Below are 18,775 nucleotides of genomic sequence, written 5' to 3' on the forward strand. Positions count from 1 at the left end.
TGGTTTTGATTTGCATTTCTCTGATAATGAGTGATGTTGAGCATCTTTTCATGTGTTTGTTAGCCATCTGGATGTCTTCTTTGGAGAAATGTCTATTTAGTTCTTTGGCCCATTTTTTGATTGGGTCATTTATTTTTCTGGAATTGAGCTGCAGGAGCTGCTTGTATATTTTTGAGATTAATTCTTTGTCAGTTGTTTGGTTTGCTATAATTTTCTCCCATTCACAGTCTTTTAAAGGAAATGTCTTGGAGGATACAGAAAATCTTTTTGCAGCCCTCAAAATTTCCCTTTACTTAGTTATTTCCTATCTTTTACTTTGTTCAGTTCAGTTCAGTTGCTCAGTTGTGTCCGACTCTGCGACCCCATGAATCGCAGCACGCCAGGCCTCCCTGTCTATCACCAACTCCCGGATTTCACTCAGACTCACGTCCATCGAGTCAGTGATGCCATCCAGCCATCTCATCCTCTGTCGTCCCCTTCTCCTCCTGCCCCCAATCCCTCCCAGCATCAGAGTCTTTTCCAATGAGTCAACTCCTTGCATGAGGTGGCCAAAGCACTGGAGTTTCAGCTTTAGCATCATTCCTCTTACTTTGTTAGTTCTAGGCATTTTCAAGAATGAGAAGGTCACTTGTATGATAATCAAAAAAGAATGATACTTGATTTAGGACAACTTTGATGATTATATACTATTTTAGGGTCAACATTCACTAAAACAACAATACTATTATAATAACTAATACTTACTGAAAAATTTGTATTAATTTTTGTCTTATGTATTTTATGTGTCTTATTGTGTTTAGTTTTTAGAAAAATTTGAGTATGACTATTACTTGTTAGCAGCAGGTCAATGTGATTTTAACACTACTTTAAAAAAATTCTTAGTGCTCAGAATGATTTTCAAACTCCTAGAAAAAACAAAAAGTAACTTTTAGGTATGTGAAGATATAACTTGGCCATATTGCATCAGCACTGATTTTCCTAAAGTTTTGACAATCTTTCCTGAAACACTAAAAAATAGTTTTCCACCAAACTTGAAATTTCTAACTGAAGCTCAAGAGTTAGATGCCATATTGATCTAATATACCATTAAGTGGCCAAATGGTACAGTTTATCATAACCACATGGGATTATGGGAAATTCTCTCTCCTTTCTCATTTCTTCACATAGCAGACTAATGGTAGAGGAGCTATCATTTCAGTCTTTTGTTTCCAACAAGCAAATGCATGTAAACAAGCAATTATTTCTGTAGCATACATTCTCCTACACTGTTTAAAGCAATGATTTGTTTATTTCAAACTGTAAACTCTACTTTCTGCATATAAAACAAATTACTTTTTGCATGAATATGAGAACACATCGTTTCCATAAGTTAGCTAGTAAAAAAATTCTCTCTCCCACCATCACAAATTAAATAGGTTATTAAATTCCATTATCTTAAGTGCATGCAAGTGCCCCTGGCTTAAGAGAAACATTTCTGCAGATGCTATTTATCCAAAATCAAAATTGTCTTTTCTGGGTAGCTATGAAATAAAGATTCATGACCTTACATGAGGCAAAAAGAAAACAAAAAACAAAGCTCAATTTATGTAAAAATGATGTCATTAAGCTCTGCTGAATGTCTTGGTATCTCACCTACTGCTTCTCAAGAAAATATAACCAATGACATTTTACACACATTAATGTTCCCATCCTATAATTCAGTAGGAGGAGTATGTTGGATGCTTTCAGCGACACATCCCATGGTTAATGACAGTATCTTGGGTACTGACTCTGAGTTTCACTATAAACACATCCATTTGTCCTTCACTTTCACATTTTCATCTTTAGTTTCTTCCTCCATCTCCACCTCCTTCCCTTGAAGGCAAAGCCTGGCCATGACTTACAGCCAAATTTCCCTTCTCTCTCTACATTCCAATACTAGCTTCCCTTTCTTTGCCTCACATATAAAATTCACTGTGTTTTCATCCAATCTCCATAACTCCTGATTTATCAGAAACCTGAGTCCTATATTTCTGAGATGATAACTGAAGGTTATCTCCACACCATAGAATCACTCAAGTTAGTAGACGGTACAGAGCTTTCAGTCAGATGTGATCAATTCTCATTTTTTGTTGCAGTACAGTATTTGTGTTCTGCAATATCCAATGGAATGAGCAGACACTAAAACACTGTTCCTAGGGAAGAAAAGAGGGTATAGCTCAAGAGAGCCGCTGGTCACAACTTTTTTGTCAAACGATTAATACATAACCTTTATTAACGTGTTTTGGTCTGACATCTTATGTAACATATACGGTTGATTCAATAACATGACTCGCGGCCAGCAGCGCTATCACTCACGCCCGAACAAAGTTTATTGAGCACATGCTTTGCCAGTAGGGCACGTCACAGCCTTACTGTACTGGACGGCTGAGGAGACCATCTGCTCTTTGCTTCGGGGTGATTTTAAATGGTGACATCAACACACAGTGCAAAAATGTGACACTAAAATAGACCGTGAAAATAACACTTGTTTACAGTATGAGCCAAACAGGGAGGCAGAGGGTGGCCTTGTTCAACCTCAGCTAGAAATATGCCTATGTTTTCAGCAACTTGTCCCTGAATGACTGTGAAAACACTTAAGTATTGATTTATTAAATTTTAGTGAGCAGGTGAATTTATAAATATGGGCTCTGTGAATGATGAAAACTGCATTTCAATCATAAAAAAATGTTACGGACTAAGATTGAACCCACATCTCTTAATGTCTTCTGCAATGGCAGGTGGGTTCCTTACCACTAGTACCATCTGGGAAGCCCAGACTAAGATGCTATCAGTGGCCAAAAAAGGTTCCAGTTTTAAAAGGCATGTTTTCTATTGACTGACACATGTGGAAATTGGTGTCAACTTAATCCAGCTGAAGTTCAAATTTTTTGATAAAACTGTATTTTTAAAAAGTCTTCCATTCTTTTGTCTCTGCTGGATACTCCTAAGTTACAGTTCATCGTAATGGGTGTTTCAATCCTCTGAAAGTTCTGCCTTTCTAAAAAATCCCAAGCCTGCATGGTTCAGTATTGTCTTTAGGGAAACCCCTCACTCAAAGGCAAGGGGAGAACTTTCCCCACTCATCCTAAAGAAAGAGACTACTATCTCACCACCAAATCTCTTAGTTTTCTACCACTAAGGAATTCCTCTCTTGCTGTGCTCCTGTCTGCTAGTTTTATGCAAAATGCACTCTCTGAGCTTTTTTTTTGGTTTATTTTTTAGCAGGATCAAGGAAGTCACAGGGCTGGTGTCTGTGGCAGGGATGGGTTTAGGGAAGGCTGCCTTGGAAGACTTCTGGAAGGATGAACTGGGGTTTCTATTTTTTTTTTTTTAAATGAAAAAAAATTTTTTTGGCCACACTATATGGCATGTGGGATCTTAATTTCCCTACCAGGGATTGAACCTGTGCCTCTTGCATTTGAAGGGTGGAGTCTCAACCACTGGACCACCAAGGAAGTCCCTGAGCTGGGGTTCTAAATAGTGAGATATGACAGGAAGCCAAGATCTTGGGTTTATCTGGCTTGGTTTTCTCTTAAGATTCACCCTGCAACCTGTTTCAATGGGAGTTTAAAACCATGTTTCAAAATCCTTTCTGATGTGAATCCTGAAGTATTCTCAGAATGTCAACATGATCCTTTGCCCAAGGACTCACCACTTGTCTGCACAAACACCTTAGGTCTGCTTTAGATTACAAAATGGAAATAAAGCTTCAAGGTGAATTGAGAGAGTAGCATGGAAACATATACATTACCATATGCAAAATAGATAGCCAGTGGGAATTTGCTGTATGACTCAGGGAGCTCAAACCAGTGCTCTGGGACAACATAGAGGGGTGCGATGGAGCGGGAGGTGGGCAGGAGGTTCAAGAGGGAGGGGACATATGTATACCTATGACTGATTCACATCAATGTATGGCAGAAACCAACACAATATTGTAAAGCAATTATCCTTCAATTAAAAATTAAATTTTTTTCAAAGTCTTATTCAGATTGCCTTTAGGTTTTTTAGTTAAATGTAGAAATGTTTCTTCCTTTTTCTCTTTACTTTGTTTTGGTCAAAGAAAATGTCAGTGTCAATTCTGTCTAAACGTAAAATCATGTCATTGGATTCCTGGGGGTAAAAAGAACCCTACATGAAACGTATACTCAGATGCTACGGGCGAAAGCCTGGTTTAGAAAAGCCTTTGTTCTGTGGTGGAGGCTGCCATAGTTCTTCCATTGCATCAGTTTTTACTTACACATTTTAATGAATAAAGACATGCAGACTGACAATCCACCAGAATCATCAAATAGCAATTACCAAGGAAAAGAACGGCTTCAGTGAGAGGTGAAGAAGGACAAAAACTTTCATCAAATGAGTTTAAAATTTTTTTAGGTAGAGCACCGAGTTGACCGTTTCATTTCCCCTGTAACTGATTTCTTTTGCTTCAAGAGAAACCCACAACTTGTTGGAATCTGATTCCTGCAATGTTGTTAATAACATAGAGGCAACAGTACTGCCAGCAGTCTGTTTATAAGCATGTTAGGCGGTCATGAGTATGCTTCCTTGAAGACAGCTGCCCAGAAGAAAATAAGAGAATACCTCTCCTATGTCTGGAGGTCCCTTATGTAACAGGACACTGAGGAGTTGTCTTATTCGCCTCTGCCTGGCTCATTAGCTGTGTGACCTTGGCCAAGTTATTTCATCGTGGCCATGTTCCCTCAACTGTAGACTGTAGTTTTTTTACCAAAGTTCATTATCACACTGAATTGTACAAGATCTTAATAAGAGAATGGATTTACAGCTTTTGAGTGCTCTGCATTCAAGGAGTCACCATAGATACTTTATTTCGGCATCATAATTTCATCTTTTGATTATTCTGCACTTCCTGTGCCTGCCTTCCACAGCCAAGTGGAGCCCACACCCCAGGGATACAGAGTTTGGGGTGACAGCTGTCTCATAAGTAGGGGACACTGTCCAGGGCCGGGAAAGCAGTCAGGCACCAGAGGGGGAAAGAAGTTAGCAAAATTTGAAGTGCCTTTATTACAACTCAACTAGTTTTTAAAATTTCCATTTCTTTTCAACAAATATGTTTTCTTCCTCTCATGGAACTAAGAACATATGTGCTGCCTGGCAGATGATTTCTGCAACTCTTAAAGTTGGGACTGGGGAAGGCTGACTCACAATTTCTTCCATGGCACGTGTGAAATCTTTCAGGAAAACTTGGAGCTGGGAAGAGCCATGGGATTTTTAGATGATGCTCTCCATTGCCTTTCAATTAAATTGGTAGAAAAGAATAGATCGATTATTTGCTTCTATTTCTGACCCTTTAGAACTATTTTTTAAGGCAGTAAAACCAGATGGGATGAACAAAAGGTAGTAACATGGAAAGAAGGTCACACTTGCAAAGGGTTTTAGCTTTTCCATCATCTGAATTATCTGATCTTGGGGAAATCCTGTGATGCAGGTTTGACCTGTGACAAGGACAAAGGCTCTCCAAGATTCCATAGCCATTGAGATTTTCAGTTCAGTTCAGTTCAGTTGCTCAGTCGTGTCTGACTCTTCGAGACCCCATGAATCGCAGCATGCCAGGCCTCCCTGTCCATCACCAACTCCCGGAGTTCACTCAGACTCACGTCCATCAAGTCAGTGATGCCATCCAGCCATCTCATCCTCTGTCGTCCCCTTCTCCTCCTGCCCCCAATCCCTCCCAGCATCAGAGTCTTTTCCAATGAGTCAACTCTTTGCATGAGGTGGCCAAAGTACTGGTTTCAGCTTTAGCATCATTCCTTCCAAAGAAATCCCAGGACTGATCTCCTTCAGAATGGACTGGTTGGATCTCCTTGCAGTCCAAGGGACTCTCAAGAGTCTTCTCCAACACCACAATTCAAAAGCATCAATTCTTCAGCGCTCAGCCTTCTTCACAGTCCAACTCTCACATCCATATGTGACCACAGGAAAAACCATAGCCTTGACTAGACGGACCTTTGCTGGCAAAGTAATGTCTCTGCTTTCGAATATGCTATCTAGGTTGGTCATAACTTTCCTTCCAAGGAGTAAGCGTCTGAAACTTTATATGGACTCTATTCACTGAGTTCTTTGCAGTACACTGCATACTATTTTTTTTTTTGGATTCTCATAGTTCAGCTTTGATTATAATTAAAGTAATAAAAAGTATGAAAAACTAGAACATGATTCTTGTTAAAAGAATACATTTGGGGAAATGTTCTTTGGCTATCCCTGTAATTGATCAAGTGTTTGATGGAAGTTATTTTACTAGATATGCGGTCCCTGAGATCCACGCAAAAACAACAGATCAAGGACCTTAGCTACATGACGTGTTGTAAAAGGTTCAGAGATCAAGTCTGATAGCCTGTGGACAAACATACAGATCCATTCAGTGTCATGAGTTGTCTTTCAAAGTATTTTATGTGTTGTATACAAATTAAACGCCCTAATGATGGGAAAGATTGAAGGCAAAAGGAGAAAGGGGGAGCAAAAGATAAGATGGTTGGATAGCATCACTAACTCAATGGATATGAATCTGAGCAAACTCCAGGAGACAGTGGAGGACAGAGGAGCCTGGGGCGTAGTCCATGGGGTCGCAAAGAATCAGACACAACTTAGCGAATGAACAACAACAACCATACAAATTAAATATGAAGTCCAATAAGGGTCCCTTACAGATTTGACAAAGTATTTCTTTTAAGCACTTTCCTCATAATGCACTCTAGGTACTGCTCCCTGCAGAAGGCCTGTGGGTGGTAGTCAGTGGCAGCCCTAGAAGCCAGAGCAGGACCTGTGGGTGAGGAATGGGGAAATGCAGGGAAGCAGGACTTGGAGAGGATGGACCCCAGCCTGAACGGTGGGAAGCACAAACTGCAAAGTTCCCCCAGCTCAGAAAGCAAAGGCACTCCAAAAACTCCTGCAACAGAGGCCAGAGCAAGAGTCAGGAACCAGAAACACTAACTACAGGCTAAGTGGTCATCATTCTGATTCATTCCAGAGTTTGGTTCAGATCCTGGGCTCACCACTTAATGACTGAGTGACCTTGAGCAAAGCACTTAAACTTTGAAGAGTCCTGTTTCCCTGTATGTAAGTGAGGAAAAGACACCTCCCTGTGCTTGGCTGGGAGGATTAAAAGATATCACCTACACTGCACAGCACGCGCACACAGCAGACATTCAACAAATAGTTGTTATTATTTCATATCATTGTGATTATCCACAATCCAGGGATTGTTAACATCACCCAATGCTATAATTTGAAACACGTTTATTCTTTATATTCTAACAAACTATTTCAAAGCCTGTTTTTCAAATACATTATCTAGTTTGAGCTTAAAAAAAAAAAATCCAGTATATGTTCTGCTCTGCTTATCAAAGGCTCTCCATAATGTTGACTCAAGGGTAAGTCAATTACACAGGATACTGTTTTGCCTATTATTCTTTTTAAACCACATTCCTTGTGGTACTGGGTCAATTTCTTTACTTCCTATTCCCTCTTACCACATTCCATAGCCTAAAAAGATGCCAGTTAAGCTTTAACCCTCCTTTGAAAGTGAATTTTCATCTCTACTCTTTTTTTTAAAGTTATTTAAAGTAGTGGCAAGTTCTTTGAGTGCCCTCCAAACCCCAACCCAGGCAACAAAATAGTAATAGGAGAAAATTATGAGTGCTTGGGCCAGAGTCCTCCCGCTGAGCATGATGACTTTGTAATGAACTACGCATCCATAAACGGTTGACTCTTTGATCTCTGGCCGCCTGTACAGCTCTAAAGAGAAAGGCATTCCAGTCCAAACCACACAAAGAGAGAAGGAACACAGGTTATTTATGGGAGCCCACTGACTCTGAGTGTAGCCTGGCTCTTTCAAGATTCAAACACACACATCATTTTGACTGCCAAATCTGCTCCCTCCCCTCATGGTGTCTAATGGGGCTGGAGTGTAGGAATGTCTGATCTCTGGCTTCTCCTTGGGGTGAGAAAGGTAGCTGGTTTGGCAGAGAGACAGACACAACAGTATTTATAGAGACAGTAGAAAATCGACTCCATATGCCTAGGAAAGGAAATCAGAGTCAATCACCAGGAGCTTTAAAAGGACTCCTGAATTCCCTTTCTGAGGTTCAGCTTCTGGCCAAGAGTAAACAGGACCTACTAACCAGCTCTCCAGCCGTACAAAGTCCAGTATCCACATGTCCTCTCTTATCTGAAGGTGTCCACCAATGTTGTCACTTTACAGAAGGAAACACTCTAGCTTCTTGAATTCAGAAGCTGTTTTGCAAGTCTGACTCTTGTATTAGTGAATTTCCTGCATCAGAGCTGGTATAAACATGGAAGCCATGAATCCTTGATTCTGAAGTTGTTGAAACTAAGTTCAATGACCTCTTGCCAGTGACTCTAGAGTTATGATGTTTTGGAGTAACAATGCAATTTGGCTGACTCACGTTGCTCACTAAAGCAAATCCAAGGTTATAACCACTGTACTGGGATAGGAGCTATCTCATCTCTATCTTAGCTTCCTGTGGATCAAATACCAAAATTTTACAGTATGGTGTGAAATGGTAAGGGCTATATGAAGACTTCTGTAATGTGACCCCATGAACTGTAGCCTGCCAGGCTCCTCCGTCCATGGGATTTTTCAGGCAAGAATACTGGAGTGGGTTGCTATTTCCTTCTCCATCTATAATCGGAGGAAACTCAAAACAAAAATTGCTTTTATTAAAGTATTGAACTAGTGGATTTGTTAAGGGGTACACTGACTGAAATTACCCCCCACCCCCCACCCCCCCCCCCAGCCAGGCAAGATAGTTGCCACTTGCATGTATCATCTTAGAACAGGAGGTCATGGTAAGGAGCACAGAACTAAAAAGTTAACCACCAATAGGAAAAATGTGTGAAAGGTCAAAAGGAGAGAGGAGACGCAGCTATATATGTTTTATCAATCTCCTAGAATCCTCCCTGGAATCCATCTTGGCTGAGTGACACATGCCACCAGAGTTCACCAGAAAGGGCCCTGAGTCAAAATGATTGGCCAGAGACCATCTGGAAACTAACCCCATCCCCATAAAACCTGAGACTGTGAGCCACGTGGCAAAGCAGTCCTCTTGGGTTCTCTTACGCTCCTGCTCTCCACCCAGGTGCCCCTGCCCCCAGAATCTCTTGCTCTGTCAGTGTGTGTCCCCTCAGACAATTCATTTCTGAATGTGAGGCAAGAGCCTACTCTCAGGCCCTGGAAGGGGTCCCCCGTCCTGCAGCAGATTTATGATCAGAATTTGGGCCAAATGAGTACAATTAAAGCTGGGGGGTCGATTTGGTCATCCCACCATTCAAGACACTCAGGTCCACCTCCATAGGTGATCTGGGCAAAGCAAAAGAACCTCAGTGAAACTGGCAAACTAATTTTGCTACTTCTGTGGGACCTTGACTTAGATCAAAGGCATTATTACTGGGTAGGCCTTTAAAAGGATCTTACTTTTGATTCACTCTATTTACTCCATAGATAAAAAGTCATCAGATACCTACAGGGGTTCACATGTTGTCTGCCCAAGGTTCATGATCTTTGAACATTCTCTTAGTCTTTAGTCATCATGATGGCTTCAAGCCAGAGTCTGAACACAAAGACAGGCACAAAAGTGTACATAAAACTTAGCCTGAAAGGTAACACCTATATCGACAGAGCTGCCTGAAAGCTCAAAGAAAGAATGGCTAAAAAAATAAAACAGCTGGATATCAGAATGAATACACATTGGAGGAAGAGTGCATGGTTGGACTCAGACGTTTTGTTCCACGGGGCTCAAGGAGGAATTAACAGAAGCCAAGTTTTATTGATAGGCCTTTAGCTCGTAATTCGTTCACTGTCGAGATGATGAATGCTCACTTTATGATTTAATAAAAAGAGAGACTTACCTAGCAAAAAATGAAGAGGAGGCGTCCTCCACTGATAAGTGGCACAGTCTTTGGGGGTGACACCCAGGGGCTCTGGATTGAGGCTCCAACCCTGTCACCCGGACACACAGCGCATAGCACAATCAGTACAAATTCAGGACCTCAGTCTCTCCATCTGAAAAATGCAAATAATAATGTCATGGTTTCCACCAAGTAACTGCAGAGTAATTAGAAATTTAAGCTGATTAAAACACACAGGAAGGATATAGAGTACAATGTATGCATGATGTGAAGAGCAGAATGGGTTGTAATCCTATATACGCTTCTGTACAAGTTACCCAAGTCAGAAGTTTTTAACTTCCAGTTTTTCACAAAGCCTTAGTCAGACACTACTAAGGAATGTAAATACATTAAACTGATCAACCATGAAAAGAAGAGCAGACTTGTGTAGTTTGGGCTTTCCTGGTGGCTCAGACGGTAAAGAATCCTCCTGCAATGTGGGAGACCTGGGTTTGATCCCTGGGTTGGGAAGACGCCCTGGAGAAGGGCATGGCAACCCACTCCCAGTAATTTTTGCCTAGAGAATTCCATGGACAGAGGAGCCTGGCAGGCTACAGTCCATAGGGTCACAAAGAGTCAGAAACAACTGAGCGACTTTCACACTTGTGTCGTTGGAGGCAGAAGGAAATCAGAAAAGGCCAACTGAGAATCAGAGACTGAATGAAAGGCTGAGTTGTCTCTGACTCATCTCTCTGCTCCCTTTGTTGGGAGTGATGGGCAGCAGGGATTGCTGGATCATTTCAAGTGCATGATGCACAGAGAAGTCTGGATTCCAACAGCCATGCCAAAGGGAAGTAACCATGGGACTGGGGACCCATAGCAGGAGGCTGGGCCACCGAAGAACATGAGGTGCCCAACATAAAGATACTGAAATTGTGGATGAAATCAAGAGGACCTCGTCTGCAGAGCAGGAGTCCAGGATCATTGAGGAACTCCAGGAAACAGAACTTGATTTTGCCATCTTTCCCTACAGTCAGCAGATTTCTATGCTGCCAGGAGCTCTGGTAGTTTAGTTGATGTTAGTGAACTAAGTGAGCACAGAACAGGACAACCTTTAGGACAACATTTCCCCAAATGGAAATCTGTTTACTTCAATTCTTCTTAGTATCCAGAGAAACACGCTGCTAATTGGAAAGAAAATCATGGATGAAACTATAGAGAAAAAGAATCATTGAACACAATTAAAATGTGTCAAAACACATTACCGAAAAAAAAAAAAAAAAACACATTACTGAGTTTTGACCTAAAATAGCCATTTGCAATCATTTGGTAGTTAAAAAATAAAAAATATTTGGTAGTTCCTGAAAATCTCATCTTTGAATAAAATAAAGAGGTCTCTAGAATAATTTGAATTGTTGTTCAGTTGCTTAGCTGTGTCCGACTCTTTTCGACCCCATGGACTGCAACACACCAGGCTTCCCTGTCCTTCACCTTCATAATTTGAATACTGCTACCCTATTTGTCACATTTTGGAAGAGAGCGCTTGTTTAGTAAATTTTAATTTCAAATCAGCAGAACTCCAAAGTAATTCAAAATTTAGAGATGTCAGGATAAGAGAAATATGAGACCACTGAGTCTGAATGATTGAAGTGTTATTGTTTGACCACTGCAAACTACTACTGGTAGCAGATTTATCGAAAACATTATATGATTCAGAGCAACATTTTAATCAATCCGAAGGTTATCCTGTGCCTGCATAATCTTTGTGAGGAAAGCAACTGTGAAACTTGCCCCTTTTTGCAACAGAATTTCTCTCTCTGGTCCACTGGCTACCAATTAAATTTTCTCATTTATGAAATCCAAATGGTTGCACTAGATAGAATGCAAGAATATAAAATGAGATTTCTTCTAAATGTGAAATAGCTGATGGCATTCACAGTTAAAGAAATGCTATTTGATACATGGATACCAAGGGGGGAAGGGTGGTGGTGAGAGGAATTGTGAGATTGGGATTGACACATATATACACTATTAATCCTATGTATAAGTTAGATAACTAAAGAGAATGGCAACCCACTCCAGCATTCTTGCCTGGAGAATCCCATGGACAGAGGAGCCTGGTCAGCTGCAGTCTGTGGGGTCACAAAGAGTCAGACATGACTGAATGACTGCTACCACTAGAAACTAACACAACATTGTGAAGCAACTAGACTTTAATAAAATCAAGTTAAAAAAAATGAAAGCTTTATGAACATCCAAAAAAAAAAAAAAAAGAAATACTGTATGAAATGTACAAAGGTCAGGGGTTCTTGTTTATTTGGGAGAAAATATTTGCAAAAGAAACAACTGGCAAGGGATTGATCTCCAAAATATACATACAGCTCATGCACTTCAATAACAAAAAAACAAACAACCCAATGAAAAAAAATATGTGGAAGACCTAAATAGACATTTCTCCAGTGAAGACATACAGATGACCAACAAATGCATGAAAAGATGCTCAACATCACTGATTGTTAGAGAAATACAAATCAAAACTGCAATGAGGTATCACCTCACACCTGTCAGAGTGACCATCAGTAAAAAATCTACAAACAATAAATGCTGGAGAGAATGTGGAGAAAAGTTCCTATGAAATAAAGCACTTAAACTCTTTGCTAGCTATTGCTGGTTCAATGTAAAACAGATAATATCTGAAGCTGAAGAAATGATGTCACCCCCTAAAACACACGTTTTATTTCTCAATGCCTAATGCTAATGTAAAAAGGTATATACTTTTAACTGAGTTGGATTACAAAAGAATACAATGCTAGAAATTATTACAATATATTAACCCTGCTTAGAACAGTGTTATGAGTTCTATAGTAATTTAATAAATCAACAGAGGGCATATGGAACTTTTACTAGCCAGAGTCTTGTAATACATGCAATGTGGGAGACCTGGGCTCGATCCCTGGGTTGAGAAGATCCCTGGAGAAGGGAAAGACTACCCAATCCAGTATTCTGGCCTAGAGAATTCCGTGGACTGTATAGTCCATGGGGTCACAAAGACTCAGACAGGACTGAGCAACTTTCACTTTCACTTTCTAACACATTTTTCTCTCTGAAAATGGAGTATGGGGGAGGGCAGTAGGGGGAGCTGTCCAAAACCCAAGGCCCCTTTGTGTTTTAGGGAAAATCTCTCCACTGTACGCACTTGTTCAGAGTATCTGTCTCCTCATCCTCCAACCTAAGGAAGCTGGAAGAGTCAGATCCTCCTCAGATCTTCTTCCCTTTCCCCTCATCACTTTTCAGCAGTCCTGGAAGGCAGGACCCAGACAGGTGACCTAAGCTTCTCTCTAAACCCCAAGGAAACGACTCAAAGACAATGGGGTGGTTAGACTCAGTGATGGTGGCAAGGATGGCAGCGGCCTCGCCCTCATCACAATGCTCCTGCCGCTTGATTGTCAGAGCCCGGCTGGCTCTGCCCAGGGACCAGTCCTGGTCTCAGCAGCTCAGAGTCTGTGAACCCTCAGTTTCCTAGTTCAGGTCAGCTTCCTGCAATTTTCAGCAATTAGGAACTCTTCCCAGAGCAAATACATAGCCTTTATCTTGTTCTTCTGAATCTTCCTGTTCAAATCACCCAAAAGACTAACCCAAACAAATACCACCAAATAACATACAACAAGGCAATCTAACTTATTTGTATTTTCATTTTAAGATGCAATGCAGAATTTTCTTTTGTTGTGGTGGTTGCTGTTCAGTTGCTAAGTCATGCCCATCGCTTTGCAACCCCTGGACTGCAACTTGCTTGGATCCTCTGTCCTCCATGAGCTCCCAGAGTTTGCTCAAATTCATGTCCATTGAATTGGTGATGAAATCTAATTTAAGAGTTTTCTTACCAACTGTTTAATATTAATGGCCAGAAGAAAAGTTTAAAATATATATATACATACATGACTATTTTAGTGATAGAACTATTCTCAGAAATGTGACTATAAAACCATCCCAGTGAAAGACATTCAATTGTGCATATCTGAATATATAGCGAAACATACTGTCTCTTATACTGTAACTTAGTCAATGCCTCCTTTTTCTCTTGGAACTATTTCCAGAGTCTAAATAAAGAACCCCAACCAAACAATGACTCAGCTCTGAATCACTTTTAAGTCAGCCGTCTTTCTCTATTAGAATCATGTCTGTGACTTTGCTCATAGAAGTCTCTCTGTTTATGATCATTTTTTATCAATCCACAGGATCACTGTGACCTTTTATAAGTGTCCAGGTCCCTGACCAATTCTCCCCTATTATTCATACTTAAATTCAAAACACAGTGTCATGGAAACCCAACTAGCCTTTCAAATATATCCAACATAGTTGGAAGACTGAAAAGCAGGAGTCAACACTTAAAGATTTCCCCAAAGACACAGCCTCCACAGGGCCTTGTCTAAATGGGGAATCTCTCTAGATACAGGCAGAGCATCCTTCTCCCTCCATCTATCTCCCAAGTAGTCAAATTGGCACTGGGATGGGAGTTAGAGAGATGTAGAAAAGAGAAATAAGGTCCTAGAAATATTCTCTGGGGTAAAAATGCACTGCCGCCACTGCCTGAAGTTAAGGATTGAGATCACATCGTCTCTTCTGTATTGAAGTTTCATTTTATTGAGTCAACATGTTAGAAATAAAGGTATTTCTGGTTAGGGCCAAGACTGCGAAGTCAGGAAGTGGATCACAAAGAAAGAAAGAAGCACCCAGGAAAGAACATTTGTTTGAAGACTGGTAAGATTAAGTCGTTTTTTTTTTTTTTAAGTACAAATGAACTTACTCATGTTTGAAGGCAAAGGAGAAAGAGTCAAGTGGAGGATAAAATTGAAAATAGTTAAGAGAAAGTTCCTGGGGGTTGGTTTGATAGGATCCCAAGCTCTGGCCGAGAGACTGGTGTAGAAAAGAAAATGAAAGCACCTCCCTCTTTCCTCCTGGCTTCAGGGAACCGCGAACAAAAGAACTCATTGTTCGCAAAGGGCAGTCACTTAGGTATGGGCGTGGCTTTCCCCTCCCTCCATCCTCCATTAGTCCCTGTTTCTCCCTTAAAATCAATTTGGCACCGGGAGGGAGGGAGAGACAAGAAAGAGAAACAGGACCTCAGAAATAGGCACTGTGGAAGGAAATACATGGCCACTGATGCCTGAAGCCTTTAATTCCCTTCATGAATGAAATGCCACAGAAACACTGTCAGAAAGTCGAGGGCCTGAGTTTGTTGAGTCTGTTTATCTGAAATTAGATGCAAAGGAGATGTTTGACTTCCAAGAAATAAAATGAATTGTCATGGTAGAGAAGATTTCATACAGGAAATACTATCCCGAAGCCTTGGAGCTTGAGCCCCCTCCCTCATAACTACCTACTGCAAATTATTTTCGTAATAAAAATGAGCTCCCAGAACAAACTAATTACATGGGAGAGCAACTTACACTTTACTGCAGTCTTCACAATATATTTTTTTTTCATCAAATGTGAGTTAGCCAAAGTAATTAGGAAAAATGATTAGCAAAGCTCTTTATTGAATATGGATCCAAGTCATTAAAAAAAATAAAGCATTTCTTTTGAAAATGGCTTTAAATCTATATTTTCTCCCAAGCAACCATCTATTTTCCCTTCAACAATAGCTTTTTGGGGACATGTGGTAATCTAAGAGACTATAACTCTTCTCCTGAAATAATACCAAGTTCCTTTTGCCTTTCACGATAGAACACTCTCTAAGTTGGTAGAAAGTCAGTAGGAAGTTGGCTGCTTCTTTGCAAGAGACCACTGAAAGAACAAACTGCTGAAATCGCAGTACAAATCATCTGAAGTGAGACCTGGGAATTACTTCTACTTTTGAAAAAGATGAGACCACCAGGCTATGTACACTGTTTTTCAATTCTCAAGTAACGCTGGGCTTCTGAGAAGTAATGGTCGGTTTTGAAGGTATTTGTATCTCCTCTTATTCCTTTACTTTTTAAAATATTTTGGATATTTAGGAGTAAACAAGGATAAAACCCATCTGACTGAAATTGCATTTTCCCATATGAGTTACTTCAGTTTAGTTGGAAAATCCACAATATAAGTTTAGCATTTCTCTTTTTTTTTTTCCTTAAATTTTTTTTTTTTTTTGCATTCTTGACACTTAGGCTTGTAGAAAAATTTGACTACTAAAAAAACCTCTAAAAAGTAACAAAGATGGAAGTTAAAATTCATTTCTTGTCTTACACTGTTGGTGGGAATGTAAATTGATATAGCCACTATGGAGAACAGTCTGGAGGTGCCTTAAAAAACTAAAAACAGGACCACCATATGACCCAGCAGTCCCACTCCTGGGCATATGCCCAGTGAAAACCATAATTCCAAAAGATGAATGCACCCAGTAATTACTGCAGCAGTGTTTACAAAAGCCAGGACATGGGAACAGCCTAAATGTCTATCAACAGAGAAATGGATAAAGATGTGGTACATGTATACAGTGGAATATTACTCCGCCATAAAATGAACAAAAGTGTGCCATTTGCACAGATGTGGATGGACCTAGAGAGTGTCATGCAGAGTGAAGTAAGTCAGAAAGAGAAAAATATCATATATTAACACATATATGTAGAATCTAGAAAAATGGTACAGATAAACCTATTTGCAAAGCAAAGATACAGACACATTTGTAGAGAACAAATGTATGGATTCCAAGCAGGGAAGGAGTGGGTAGGATAGATTGGGAGGTTGGGGTTGACAATATATACATTACTCTGTGTAGAATGGATGGCTGATGAGGATTTGCTGTATAGCACAGGGAGCTCTACTTGGTGCTCTATAGTTACCTAAATAGGAAGGAAATGAAAAAAAAAGGGGGGTTGTATGTGTGTGTACAGCTGATTTACTTTGCTATATGGCAGAAAAGTGAAAGTCGTGCAGTCATGTCCAATTCTTTGGGACCCCATGGACTATATATATAGTTCATGGAATTCTCCAGACCAGAATACTAGAGTGGAAACCCGTGGATTCTTTTTCAGCTGAGTCACCCGGGAAGCCTAAGAATACTGGAGTAGGTAGCCTATCCCTTCTCCAGAGGATATTCCCAACCCAGGGATCAAACTGGGGTCTCCTGCATTGCAGGCAGATTCTTTACCAGCTGAGCTACCAGGGAAGCCCTGGTATGTATATGTATATGGCAGAAGTGGGCACAATATTGTGGAGTAACTATACTTCAATAAAATTTTTTTAAAAATTACAGTTCTTCTGAAATGTTTTTGGTGTGGATATTAAAACATAAAAGTAAAAAAATAGAAATAAAATTCATTTATTGAATTATTAAATTTTATGTGTGTGTGGGTGTGTTAATTGCTCAGCTATGTTAGATGCTATGACCTCAGGTCACGCCCCATGGACGCTATGACCGCTAGGACCCCATGGACCCCACCAGGCTTCTCTGTCCATGGGATTCTCCAGGCCAAGAATACTGGAATGGGTTGCCATTTCTTTCTCCAGGGGATCTTCCCAACCCAGGGATCAAACCTGGGTCTCCTGCACTGCTGGCAGATTCTTCACCATCTGAGTCACCAGGAAAGCCCAACTTATACATGGAGATTAAATTGATTGGTATAACCTTCTGTCATTTCATTACAATTTCATTATTTAGATCTTCATGAAAAATGCAGCTTCTAAGCACTTTGGTGTGGCTATTAGCGCTATAAATGAACCAGCTGATTTTCCTCCCATCTTTCTTCCAACATTTATTCCAGACATTTATCATGTGGCTATTTTGGCTCAAGCACTGTGCCCATTGTTGGATACAAAGTGAAAAAGGAAATCGCCAGGTCCAGCTTTTATGCTCATTGTCTAGTTGAGGAAAAGCCCTTTGCAAGGGGTGCTGGTCCAATGCTCTCTTCTTACAGAGAAACTATCTCCTTCCTATGTCATAAAGCTACTTTGACCCTCCATTCCCCAAACCCCACTGCTTCTCCATCACAGTGAAGCAAGAAGGGGTGCACACACAACTACGGAAACTTGACTTTCACAGTGCTTGCTTCCTGAAGCATGTAAAGATAAGGTGCTTACTAAATGTCTCCGAAATGATTGTGTGTCTGCTTCACCTGCTGCTGCTGCTGCTGCTGCTGCTAAGTCGCTTCAGTCATGTCTGACTCTGTGCGACCCCATAGACGGCAGCCCACCAGGCTCCCCTGTCCCTGGGATTCTCCAGGCAAAAACACTGGAGTGGGCTGCCATTTCCTTCTCCAAAGCATGAAAGTGAAAAATGAAAGTCAAGTCGCTCAGTCGTGTCCGACTCTTTGCGACACCATGGACTGCAGGCTACCAGGCTCCTCCGTCCATGGGATTTTCCAGGCAAGAGTACTGGAATGGGGTGCCATTGCCTTCTCCGTTGTTTCACCTGGGCTTCCCCAATGACTCAGCAGTAAAGAATCTGCCTGCAATGCAGGAGACACAGGAGACATGGGTTCCATCCCTGGGGAAGATTCCCTGGAGGAAATGGCAACCCACTCCAGTATTCTTGCCCGGAACATCCCATGGACACAGAGGCTTGGCGGGTTACAGTCCATGGGGGTCAAAGAGTTAGACACGACTGAGAACCTGAACACCTGCTTGCTTCATATAAAGTCGAGAAGAGATGAATAAGGTTTTGGAAGCATCTGGACATTGTCAGAGGATGGAGGTGGGAAAAAGAGGGAGGCAGACGGCCTCCTCGTCTATGAAACAGGACCCTTGCCCCTTTGCTAGGGGTTCACGTCAGCACTGCAATACCAATTTGAACTTGCAAAGTATATTTCTGTCATTTGTGACATTAATCACAGCCTCCCGGTGAGATGGGCCATTTTATGACTTTCATTTCCCTCCACAGAAATAAGAGACAAAAGGTTAAATGACTTTCCCA

At 40.9% G+C, this 18,775-nt stretch overlaps 1 protein-coding gene across 2 annotated transcripts in view; it reads right to left on the bottom strand.

Moving 5' to 3' along the window:
* KIAA1217 (KIAA1217 ortholog) overlaps positions 1-18,775 on the bottom strand; it is an 829,478-nt gene that overhangs the window by 522,889 nt on the left and 287,814 nt on the right. For both annotated transcript variants that reach the window (XM_044927453.2, XM_044927454.2), the window contains one exon: positions 9,907-10,060. The gene's annotated coding sequence lies outside the window, so the exon portion shown is untranslated. The remainder of the gene's footprint in view (positions 1-9,906; positions 10,061-18,775) is intronic.

This window comes from Bubalus bubalis, chromosome 14, assembly GCF_019923935.1.
Source record: "Bubalus bubalis isolate 160015118507 breed Murrah chromosome 14, NDDB_SH_1, whole genome shotgun sequence".
In the NCBI taxonomy this organism is placed as follows: Eukaryota; Metazoa; Chordata; class Mammalia; order Artiodactyla; family Bovidae; genus Bubalus; species Bubalus bubalis.